Raw genomic sequence first — 12954 nt, 5'->3', positions numbered from 1 at the left:
AGAGCGGAGGAGAAAACATCCTCCCAGCGACAGTGAGGAGCTATGATGGAACTCCTGGAGCGGAATATGACATTGAGGGTGCGAAAGAGAGGGGGGAATCGAGAGCTGCGCGGAAAAGGAGGCAAGGGTGGGTAGAGAGAAAATGACGGTGGAAGGGGCGAGCGGAGGAGAAAACATCCTCCCAGCGACAGCGAGGAGCTATGATGGAGCTCCTGGAGCGGAATATGACATGGAGGGTGCGAAAGAGAGGGGGGAATCGAGAGCTGCGCGGAAAAGGAGGCAAGGGTGGGTAGAGAGAAAATGACGGTGGAAGGGGCGAGCGGAGGAGAAAACATCCTCCCAGCGACAGTGAGGAGCTATGATGGAACTCCTGGAGCGGAATATGACATGGAGGGTGCGAAAGAGAGGGGGGAATCGAGAGCTGCGCGGAAAAGGAGGCAAGGGTGGGTAGAGAGAAAATGACGGTGGAAGGGGCGAGCGGAGGAGAAAACATCCTCCCAGCGACAGCAAGGAGCTATGATGGAGCTCCTGGAGCGGAATATGACATGGAGGGTGCGAAAGAGAGGGGGGAATCGAGAGCTGCGCGGAAAAGGAGGCAAGGGTGGGTAGAGAGAAAATGACGGTGGAAGGGGCAAGCGGAGGAGAAAACTTCCTCCCAGCGACAGTGAGGAGCTATGATGGAACTCCTGGAGCGGAATATGACATGGAGGGTGCGAAAGAGAGGGGGGAATCGAGAGCTGCGCGGAAAAGGAGGCAAGGGTTGGTAGAGAGAAAATGACGGTGGAAGGGGCGAGCGGAGGAGAAAACATCCTCCCAGCGACAGTGAGGAGCTATGATGGAACTCCTGGAGCGGAATATGAAATGGAGGGTGCGAAAGAGAGGGGGGAATCGAGAGCTGCGCGGAAAAGGAGGCAAGGGTGGGTAGAGAGAAAATGACGGTGGAAGGGGCGAGCGGAGGAGAAAACATCCTCCCAGCGACAGCGAGGAGCTATGATGGAGCTCCTGGAGCGGAATATGACATGGAGGGTGCGAAAGAGAGGGGGGAATTGAGAGCTGCGCGGAGAAGGAGGCAAGGGTGGGTAGAGAGAAAATGACGGTGGAAGGGGCGAGCGGAGGAGAAAACATCCTCCCAGCGACAGCGAGGAGCTATGATGGAGCTCCTAGAGCGGAATATGACATGGAGGGTGCGAAAGAGAGGGGGGAATCGAGAGCTGCGCGGAAAAGGAGGCAAGGGTGGGTAGAGAGAAAATGACGGTGGAAGGGGCGAGCGGAGGAGAAAACATCCTCCCAGCGACAGCGAGGAGCTATGATGGAGCTCCTGGAGCGGAATATGACATGGAGGGTGCGCAAGAGAGGGGGGAATCGAGAGCTGCGCGGAAAAGGAGGAAAGGGTGGGTAGAGAGAAAATGACGGTGGAAGGGGCGAGCAGAGGAGAAAACATCCTCCCAGCGACAGCGAGGAGCTATGATGGAGCTCCTGGAGCGGAATATGACATGGAGGGTGCGAAAGAGAGGGGGGAATCGAGAGCTGCGCGGAAAAGGAGGAAAGGGTGGGTAGAGAGAAAATGACGGTGGAAGGGGCGAGCGGAGGAGAAAACATCCTCCCAGCGACAGCGAAGAGCTATGATGGAGCTCCTGGAGCGGAATATGACATGGAGGGTGCGAAAGAGAGGGGGGAATCGAGAGCTGCGCGGAGAAGGAGGCAAGGGTGGGTAGAGAGAAAATGACGGTGGAAGGGGCGAGCGGAGGAGAAAACATCCTCCCAGCGACAGTGAGGAGCTATGATGGAACTCCTGGAGCGGAATATGACATGGAGGGTGCGAAAGAGAGGGGGGAATCGAGAGCTGCGCGGAAAAGGAGGCAAGGGTGGGTAGAGAGAAAATGACGGTGGAAGGGGCGAGCGGAGGAGAAAACATCCTCCCAGCGACAGCGAGGAGCTATGATGGAGCTCCTGGAGCGGAATATGACATGGAGGGTGCGCAAGAGAGGGGGGAATCGAGAGCTGCGCGGAAAAGGAGGAAAGGGTGGGTAGAGAGAAAATGACGGTGGAAGGGGCGAGCAGAGGAGAAAACATCCTCCCAGCGACAGCGAGGAGCTATGATGGAGCTCCTGGAGCGGAATATGACATGGAGGGTGCGAAAGAGAGGGGGGAATCGAGAGCTGTGCGGAGAAGGAGGCAAGGGTGGGTAGAGAGAAAATGACGGTGGAAGGGGCGAGCGGAGGAGAAAACATCCTCCCAGCAACAGCGAGGAGCTATGATGGAGCTCCTGGAGCGGAATATGACATGGAGGGTGCGAAAGAGAGGGGGGAATCGAGAGCTGCGTGGAAAAGGAGGCAAGGGTGGGTAGAAAGAAAATGACGGTGGAAGGGGCGAGCGGAGGAGAAAACATCCTCCCAGCGACAGCGAGGAGCTATGATGGAGCTCCTGGAGCGGAATATGACATGGAGGGTGCGAAAGAGAGGGGGGAATCGAGAGCTGCGCGGAAAAGGAGGAAAGGGTGGGTAGAGAGAAAATGACGGTGGAAGGGGCGAGCAGAGGAGAAAACATCCTCCCAGCGACAGCGAGGAGCTATGATGGAGCTCCTGGAGCGGAATATGACATGGAGGGTGCGAAAGAGAGGGGGGAATCGAGAGCTGTGCGGAGAAGGAGGCAAGGGTGGGTAGAGAGAAAATGACGGTGGAAGGGGCGAGCGGAGGAGAAAACATCCTCCCAGCAACAGCGAGGAGCTATGATGGAGCTCCTGGAGCGGAATATGACATGGAGGGTGCGAAAGAGAGGGGGGAATCGAGAGCTGCGTGGAAAAGGAGGCAAGGGTGGGTAGAAAGAAAATGACGGTGGAAGGGGCGAGCGGAGGAGAAAACATCCTCCCAGCGACAGCGAGGAGCTATGATGGAGCTCCTGGAGCGGAATATGACATGGAGGGTGCGAAAGAGAGGGGGGAATCGAGAGCTGCGCGGAAAAGGAGGCAAGGGTGGGTAGAGAGAAAATGACGGTGGAAGGGGCGAGCGGAGGAGAAAACATCCTCCCAGCGACAGCGAGGAGCTATGATGGAGCTCCTGGAGCGGAATATGACATGGAGGGTGCGAAAGAGAGGGGGGAATCGAGAGCTGCGCGGAAAAGGAGGCAAGGGTGGGTAGAGAGAAAATGACGGTGGAAGGGGCGAGCGGAGGAGAAAACATCCTCCCAGCGACAGTGAGGAGCTATGATGGAACTCCTGGAGCGGAATATGACATTGAGGGTGCGAAAGAGAGGGGGGAATCGAGAGCTGCGCGGAAAAGGAGGCAAGGGTGGGTAGAGAGAAAATGACGGTGGAAGGGGCGAGCGGAGGAGAAAACATCCTCCCAGCGACAGCGAGGAGCTATGATGGAGCTCCTGGAGCGGAATATGACATGGAGGGTGCGAAAGAGAGGGGGGAATCGAGAGCTGCGCGGAAAAGGAGGCAAGGGTGGGTAGAGAGAAAATGACGGTGGAAGGGGCGAGCGGAGGAGAAAACATCCTCCCAGCGACAGTGAGGAGCTATGATGGAACTCCTGGAGCGGAATATGACATGGAGGGTGCGAAAGAGAGGGGGGAATCGAGAGCTGCGCGGAAAAGGAGGCAAGGGTGGGTAGAGAGAAAATGACGGTGGAAGGGGCGAGCGGAGGAGAAAACATCCTCCCAGCGCCAGCAAGGAGCTATGATGGAGCTCCTGGAGCGGAATATGACATGGAGGGTGCGAAAGAGAGGGGGGAATCGAGAGCTGCGCGGAAAAGGAGGCAAGGGTGGGTAGAGAGAAAATGACGGTGGAAGGGGCAAGCGGAGGAGAAAACTTCCTCCCAGCGACAGTGAGGAGCTATGATGGAACTCCTGGAGCGGAATATGACATGGAGGGTGCGAAAGAGAGGGGGGAATCGAGAGCTGCGCGGAAAAGGAGGCAAGGGTTGGTAGAGAGAAAATGACGGTGGAAGGGGCGAGCGGAGGAGAAAACATCCTCCCAGCGACAGTGAGGAGCTATGATGGAACTCCTGGAGCGGAATATGAAATGGAGGGTGCGAAAGAGAGGGGGGAATCGAGAGCTGCGCGGAAAAGGAGGCAAGGGTGGGTAGAGAGAAAATGACGGTGGAAGGGGCGAGCGGAGGAGAAAACATCCTCCCAGCGACAGCGAGGAGCTATGATGGAGCTCCTGGAGCGGAATATGACATGGAGGGTGCGAAAGAGAGGGGGGAATTGAGAGCTGCGCGGAGAAGGAGGCAAGGGTGGGTAGAGAGAAAATGACGGTGGAAGGGGCGAGCGGAGGAGAAAACATCCTCCCAGCGACAGCGAGGAGCTATGATGGAGCTCCTAGAGCGGAATATGACATGGAGGGTGCGAAAGAGAGGGGGGAATCGAGAGCTGCGCGGAAAAGGAGGCAAGGGTGGGTAGAGAGAAAATGACGGTGGAAGGGGCGAGCGGAGGAGAAAACATCCTCCCAGCGACAGCGAGGAGCTATGATGGAGCTCCTGGAGCGGAATATGACATGGAGGGTGCGAAAGAGAGGGGGGAATCGAGAGCTGCGCGGAAAAGGAGGAAAGGGTGGGTAGAGAGAAAATGACGGTGGAAGGGGCAAGCGGAGGAGAAAACATCCTCCCAGCGACAGCGAAGAGCTATGATGGAGCTCCTGGAGCGGAATATGACATGGAGGGTGCGAAAGAGAGGGGGGAATCGAGAGCTGCGCGGAGAAGGAGGCAAGGGTGGGTAGAGAGAAAATGACGGTGGAAGGGGCGAGCGGAGGAGAAAACATCCTCCCAGCGACAGTGAGGAGCTATGATGGAACTCCTGGAGCGGAATATGACATGGAGGGTGCGAAAGAGAGGGGGGAATCGAGAGCTGCGCGGAAAAGGAGGCAAGGGTGGGTAGAGAGAAAATGACGGTGGAAGGGGCGAGCGGAGGAGAAAACATCCTCCCAGCGACAGCGAGGAGCTATGATGGAGCTCCTGGAGCGGAATATGACATGGAGGGTGCGAAAGAGAGGGGGGAATCGAGAGCTGCGCGGAAAAGGAGGAAAGGGTGGGTAGAGAGAAAATGACGGTGGAAGGGGCGAGCGGAGGAGAAAACATCCTCCCAGCGACAGCGAGGAGCTATGATGGAGCTCCTAGAGCGGAATATGACATGGAGGGTGCGAAAGAGAGGGGGGAATCGAGAGCTGCGCGGAAAAGGAGGCAAGGGTGGGTAGAGAGAAAATGACGGTGGAAGGGGCGAGCGGAGGAGAAAACATCCTCCCAGCGACAGTGAGGAGCTATGATGGAGCTCCTGGAGCGGAATATGACATGGAGGGTGCGAAAGAGAGGGGGGAATCGAGAGCTGCGCGGAAAAGGAGGAAAGGGTGGGTAGAGAGAAAATGACGGTGGAAGGGGCGAGCGGAGGAGAAAACATCCTCCCAGCGACAGCGAAGAGCTATGATGGAGCTCCTGGAGCGGAATATGACATGGAGGGTGCGAAAGAGAGGGGGGAATCGAGAGCTGCGCGGAGAAGGAGGCAAGGGTGGGTAGAGAGAAAATGACGGTGGAAGGGGCGAGCGGAGGAGAAAACATCCTCCCAGCGACAGTGAGGAGCTATGATGGAACTCCTGGAGCGGAATATGACATGGAGGGTGCGAAAGAGAGGGGGGAATCGAGAGCTGCGCGGAAAAGGAGGCAAGGGTGGGTAGAGAGAAAATGACGGTGGAAGGGGCGAGCGGAGGAGAAAACATCCTCCCAGCGACAGCGAGGAGCTATGATGGAGCTCCTGGAGCGGAATATGACATGGAGGGTGCGAAAGAGAGGGGGGAATCGAGAGCTGCGCGGAAAAGGAGGAAAGGGTGGGTAGAGAGAAAATGACGGTGGAAGGGGCGAGCAGAGGAGAAAACATCCTCCCAGCGACAGCGAGGAGCTATGATGGAGCTCCTGGAGCGGAATATGACATGGAGGGTGCGAAAGAGAGGGGGGAATCGAGAGCTGTGCGGAGAAGGAGGCAAGGGTGGGTAGAGAGAAAATGACGGTGGAAGGGGCGAGCGGAGGAGAAAACATCCTCCCAGCAACAGCGAGGAGCTATGATGGAGCTCCTGGAGCGGAATATGACATGGAGGGTGCGAAAGAGAGGGGGGAATCGAGAGCTGCGTGGAAAAGGAGGCAAGGGTGGGTAGAAAGAAAATGACGGTGGAAGGGGCGAGCGGAGGAGAAAACATCCTCCCAGCGACAGCGAGGAGCTATGATGGAGCTCCTGGAGCGGAATATGACATGGAGGGTGCGAAAGAGAGGGGGGAATCGAGAGCTGCGCGGAAAAGGAGGCAAGGGTGGGTAGAGAGAAAATGACGGTGGAAGGGGCGAGCGGAGGAGAAAACATCCTCCCAGCGACAGCGAAGAGCTATGATGGAGCTCCTGGAGCGGAATATGACATGGAGGGTGCGAAAGAGAGGGGGGAATCGAGAGCTGCGCGGAGAAGGAGGCAAGGGTGGGTAGAGAGAAAATGACGGTGGAAGGGGCGAGCGGAGGAGAAAACATCCTCCCAGCGACAGTGAGGAGCTATGATGGAACTCCTGGAGCGGAATATGACATGGAGGGTGCGAAAGAGAGGGGGGAATCGAGAGCTGCGCGGAAAAGGAGGCAAGGGTGGGTAGAGAGAAAATGACGGTGGAAGGGGCGAGCGGAGGAGAAAACATCCTCCCAGCGACAGCGAGGAGCTATGATGGAGCTCCTGGAGCGGAATATGACATGGAGGGTGCGCAAGAGAGGGGGGAATCGAGAGCTGCGCGGAAAAGGAGGAAAGGGTGGGTAGAGAGAAAATGACGGTGGAAGGGGCGAGCAGAGGAGAAAACATCCTCCCAGCGACAGCGAGGAGCTATGATGGAGCTCCTGGAGCGGAATATGACATGGAGGGTGCGAAAGAGAGGGGGGAATCGAGAGCTGTGCGGAGAAGGAGGCAAGGGTGGGTAGAGAGAAAATGACGGTGGAAGGGGCGAGCGGAGGAGAAAACATCCTCCCAGCAAAAGCGAGGAGCTATGATGGAGCTCCTGGAGCGGAATATGACATGGAGGGTGCGAAAGAGAGGGGGGAATCAAGAGCTGCGTGGAAAAGGAGGCAAGGGTGGGTAGAAAGAAAATGACGGTGGAAGGGGCGAGCGGAGGAGAAAACATCCTCCCAGCGACAGCGAGGAGCTATGATGGAGCTCCTGGAGCGGAATATGACATGGAGGGTGCGAGAGAGAGGGGGGAATCGAGAGCTGCGCGGAAAAGGAGGAAAGGGTGGGTAGAGAGAAAATGACGGTGGAAGGGGCGAGCAGAGGAGAAAACATCCTCCCAGCGACAGCGAGGAGCTATGATGGAGCTCCTGGAGCGGAATATGACATGGAGGGTGCGAAAGAGAGGGGGGAATCGAGAGCTGTGCGGAGAAGGAGGCAAGGGTGGGTAGAGAGAAAATGACGGTGGAAGGGGCGAGCGGAGGAGAAAACATCCTCCCAGCAACAGCGAGGAGCTATGATGGAGCTCCTGGAGCGGAATATGACATGGAGGGTGCGAAAGAGAGGGGGGAATCGAGAGCTGCGTGGAAAAGGAGGCAAGGGTGGGTAGAGAGAAAATGACGGTGGAAGGGGCGAGCGAAGGAGAAAACATCCTCCCAGCGACAGCGAGGAGCTATGATGGAGCTCCTGGAGCGGAATATGACATGGAGGGTGCGAAAGAGAGGGGGGAATCGAGAGCTGCGCGGAAAAGGAGGCAAGGGTGGGTAGAGAGAAAATGACGGTGGAAGGGGCGAGCGGAGGAGAAAACATCCTCCCAGCGACAGCGAGGAGCTATGATGGAGCTCCTGGAGCGGAATATGACATGGAGGGTGCGAAAGAGAGGGGGGAATCGAGAGCTGCGCGGAGAAGGAGGCAAGGGTGGGTAGAGAGAAAATGATGGTGGAAGGGGCGAGCGAAGGAGAAAACATCCTCCCAGCGACAGCAAGGAGCTATGATGGAGCTCCTGGAGCGGAATATGACATGGAGGGTGCGAAAGAGAGGGGGGAATCGAGAGCTGCGCGGAGAAGGAGGCAAGGGTGGGTAGAGAGAAAATGACGGTGGAAGGGGCGAGCGGAGGAGAAAACATCCTCCCAGCGACAGCGAGGAGCTATGATGGAGCTCCTGGAGCAGAATATGACATGGAGGGTGCGAAAGAGAGGGGGGAATCGAGAGCTGCGCGGAGAAGGAGGCAAGGGTGGGTAGAGAGAAAATGACGGTGGAAGGGGCGAGCGGAGGAGAAAACATCCTCCCAGCGACAGTGAGGAGCTATGATGGAACTCCTGGAGCGGAATATGACATGGAGGGTGCGAAAGAGAGGGGGGAATCGAGAGCTGCGCGGAAAAGGAGGCAAGGGTGGGTAGAGAGAAAATGACGGTGGAAGGGGCGAGCGGAGGAGAAAACATCCTCCCAGCGACAGCAAGGAGCTATGATGGAGCTCCTGGAGCGGAATATGACATGGAGGGTGCGAAAGAGAGGGGGGAATTGAGAGCTGCGCGGAAAAGGAGGAAAGGGTGGGTAGAGAGAAAATGACGGTGGAAGGGGCGAGCAGAGGAGAAAACATCCTCCCAGCGACAGCGAGGAGCTATGATGGAGCTCCTGGAGCGGAATATGACATGGAGGGTGCGAAAGAGAGGGGGGAATCGAGAGCTGTGCGGAGAAGGAGGCAAGGGTGGGTAGAGAGAAAATGACGGTGGAAGGGGCGAGCGGAGGAGAAAACATCCTCCCAGCAACAGCGAGGAGCTATGATGGAGCTCCTGGAGCGGAATATGACATGGAGGGTGCGAAATAGAGGGGGGAATCGAGAGCTGCGTGGAAAAGGAGGCAAGGGTGGGTAGAAAGAAAATGACGGTGGAAGGGGCGAGCGGAGGAGAAAACATCCTCCCAGCGACAGCGAGGAGCTATGATGGAGCTCCTGGAGCGGAATATGACATGGAGGGTGCGAGAGAGAGGGGGGAATCGAGAGCTGCGCGGAAAAGGAGGAAAGGGTGGGTAGAGAGAAAATGACGGTGGAAGGGGCGAGCAGAGGAGAAAACATCCTCCCAGCGACAGCGAGGAGCTATGATGGAGCTCCTGGAGCGGAATATGACATGGAGGGTGCGAAAGAGAGGGGGGAATCGAGAGCTGTGCGGAGAAGGAGGCAAGGGTGGGTAGAGAGAAAATGACGGTGGAAGGGGCGAGCGAAGGAGAAAACATCCTCCCAGCGACAGCGAGGAGCTATGATGGAGCTCCTGGAGCGGAATATGACATGGAGGGTGCGAAAGAGAGGGGGGAATCGAGAGCTGCGCGGAAAAGGAGGCAAGGGTGGGTAGAGAGAAAATGACGGTGGAAGGGGCGAGCGGAGGAGAAAACATCCTCCCAGCGACAGCGAGGAGCTATGATGGAGCTCCTGGAGTGGAATATGACATGGAGGGTGCGAAAGAGAGGGGGGAATCGAGAGCTGCGCGGAGAAGGAGGCAAGGGTGGGTAGAGAGAAAATGATGGTGGAAGGGGCGAGCGGAGGAGAAAACATCCTCCCAGCGACAGCAAGGAGCTATGATGGAGCTCCTGGAGCGGAATATGACATGGAGGGTGCGAAAGAGAGGGGGGAATCGAGAGCTGCGCGGAGAAGGAGGCAAGGGTGGGTAGAGAGAAAATGACGGTGGAAGGGGCGAGCGGAGGAGAAAACATCCTCCCAGCGACAGTGAGGAGCTATGATGGAACTCCTGGAGCGGAATATGACATGGAGGGTGCGAAAGAGAGGGGGGAATCGAGAGCTGCGCGGAAAAGGAGGCAAGGGTGGGTAGAGAGAAAATGGCGGTGGAAGGGGCGAGCAGAGGAGAAAAAATCCTCCCAGCGACAGCGAGGAGCTATGATGGAGCTCCTGGAGCGGAATATGACATGGAGGGTGCGAAAGAGAGGGGGGAATCGAGAGCTGCGCGGAGAAGGAGGCAAGGGTGGGTAGAGAGAAAATGACGGTGGAAGGGGCGAGTGGAGGAGAAAACATCCTCCCAGCGACAGTGAGGAGCTATGATGGAACTCCTGGAGCGGAATATGACATGGAGGGTGCGAAAGAGAGGGGGGAATCGAGAGCTGCGCGGAAAAGGAGGCAAGGGTGGGTAGAGAGAAAATGACGGTGGAAGGGGCGAGCGGAGGAGAAAACATCCTCCCAGCGACAGCGAGGAGCTATGATGGAGCTCCTGGAGCGGAATATGACATGGAGGGTGCGCAAGAGAGGGGGGAATCGAGAGCTGCGCGGAAAAGGAGGAAAGGGTGGGTAGAGAGAAAATGACGGTGGAAGGGGCGAGCAGAGGAGAAAACATCCTCCCAGCGACAGCGAGGAGCTATGATGGAGCTCCTGGAGCGGAATATGACATGGAGGGTGCGAAAGAGAGGGGGGAATCGAGAGCTGTGCGGAGAAGGAGGCAAGGGTGGGTAGAGAGAAAATGACGGTGGAAGGGGCGAGCGGAGGAGAAAACATCCTCCCAGCAACAGCGAGGAGCTATGATGGAGCTCCTGGAGCGGAATATGACATGGAGGGTGCGAAAGAGAGGGGGGAATCGAGAGCTGCGTGGAAAAGGAGGCAAGGGTGGGTAGAAAGAAAATGACGGTGGAAGGGGCGAGCGGAGGAGAAAACATCCTCCCAGCGACAGCGAGGAGCTATGATGGAGCTCCTGGAGCGGAATATGACATGGAGGGTGCGAAAGAGAGGGGGGAATCGAGAGCTGCGCGGAAAAGGAGGAAAGGGTGGGTAGAGAGAAAATGACGGTGGAAGGGGCGAGCAGAGGAGAAAACATCCTCCCAGCGACAGCGAGGAGCTATGATGGAGCTCCTGGAGCGGAATATGACATGGAGGGTTCGAAAGAGAGGGGGGAATCGAGAGCTGCGCGGAGAAGGAGGCAAGGGTGGGTAGAGAGAAAATGACTGTGGAAGGGGCGAGCGGAGGAGAAAACATCCTCCCAGCGACAGCGAGGAGCTATGATGGAGCTCCTGGAGCGGAATATGACATGGAGGGTGCGAAAGAGAGGGGGGAATTGAGAGCTGCGCGGAGAAGGAGGCAAGGGTGGGTAGAGAGAAAATGACGGTGGAAGGGGCGAGCGGAGGAGAAAACATCCTCCCAGCGACAGCGAGGAGCTATGATGGAGCTCCTGGAGCGGAATATGACATGGAGGGTGCGAAAGAGAGGGGGGAATCGAGAGCTGCGCGGAAAAGGAGGCAAGGGTGGGTAGAGAGAAAATGACGGTGGAAGGGGCGAGCGGAGGAGAAAACATCCTCCCAGCGACAGCGAGGAGCTATGATGGAGCTCCTGGAGCAGAATATGACATGGAGGGTGCGAAAGAGAGGGGGGAATCGAGAGCTGCGCGGAAAAGGAGGAAAGGGTGGGTAGAGAGAAAATGACGGTGGAAGGGGCGAGCGGAGGAGAAAACATCCTCCCAGCGACAGCGAGGAGCTATGATGGAGCTCCTGGAGCGGAATATGACATGGAGGGTTCGAAAGAGAGGGGGGAATCGAGAGCTGCGCGGAGAAGGAGGCAAGGGTGGGTAGAGAGAAAATGACTGTGGAAGGGGCGAGCGGAGGAGAAAACATCCTCCCAGCGACAGCGAGGAGCTATGATGGAGCTCCTGGAGCGGAATATGACATGGAGGGTGCGAAAGAGAGGGGGGAATTGAGAGCTGCGCGGAGAAGGAGGCAAGGGTGGGTAGAGAGAAAATGACGGTGGAAGGGGCGAGCGGAGGAGAAAACATCCTCCCAGCGAAAGCGAGGAGCTATGATGGAGCTCCTGGAGCGGAATATGACATGGAGGGTGCGAAAGAGAGGGGGGAATCGAGAGCTGCGCGGAAAAGGAGGCAAGGGTGGGTAGAGAGAAAATGACGGTGGAAGGGGCGAGCGGAGGAGAAAACATCCTCCCAGCGACAGCGAGGAGCTATGATGGAGCTCCTGGAGCGGAATATGACATGGAGGGTGCGAAAGAGAGGGGGGAATCGAGAGCTGCGCGGAAAAGGAGGAAAGGGTGGGTAGAGAGAAAATGACGGTGGAAGGGGCGAGCGGAGGAGAAAACATCCTCCCAGCGACAGCGAGGAGCTATGATGGAGCTCCTGGAGCGGAATATGACATGGAGGGTGTGAAAGAGAGGGGGGAATCGAGAGCTGCGCGGAGAAGGAGGCAAGGGTGGGTAGAGAGAAAATGACGGTGGAAGGGGCGAGCGGAGGAGAAAACATCCTCCCAGCGACAGCGAGGAGCTATGATGGAGCTCCTGGAGCAGAATATGACATGGAGGGTGCGAAAGAGAGGGGGGAATCGAGAGCGGCGCGGAGAAGGAGGCAAGGGTGGGTGGAGAGAAAATGACGGCGGAAGCGGCGAGCAGAGGAGAAAACATCCTCCCAGCGACAGCGAGGAGCTATGATGGAGCTCCTGGAGCTGGATGTAATATGGAGGGTGCGAGAGAGAGGAGGGAATCGAGAGCTGCGCGGAGAAGGAGGCAAGGGTGGGTAGAGAGAAAATGACTGTGGAAGGGGCGAGCGGAGGAGAAAACATCCTCCCAGCGACAGCGAGGAGCTATGATGGAGCTCCTGGAGCGGAATATGACATGGAGGGTGCGAAAGAGAGGGGGGAATTGAGAGCTGCGCGGAGAAGGAGGCAAGGGTGGGTAGAGAGAAAATGACGGTGGAAGGGGCGAGCGGAGGAGAAAACATCCTCCCAGCGACAGCGAGGAGCTATGATGGAGCTCCTGGAGCGGAATATGACATGGAGGGTGCGAAAGAGAGGGGGGAATCGAGAGCTGCGCGGAAAAGGAGGCAAGGGTGGGTAGAGAGAAAATGACGGTGGAAGGGGCGAGCGGAGGAGAAAACATCCTCCCAGCGACAGCGAGGAGCTATGATGGAGCTCCTGGAGCGGAATATGACATGGAGGGTGCGAAAGAGAGGGGGGAATCGAGAGCTGCGCGGAAAAGGAGGAAAGGGTGGGTAGAGAGAAAATGACGGTGGAAGG

This window comes from Pelophylax lessonae (genome assembly GCF_965119305.1).
Source record: "Pelophylax lessonae genome assembly, chromosome: 13".
In the NCBI taxonomy this organism is placed as follows: Eukaryota; Metazoa; Chordata; class Amphibia; order Anura; family Ranidae; genus Pelophylax; species Pelophylax lessonae.
Note: the sequence above shows the minus strand (reverse complement) of the source record.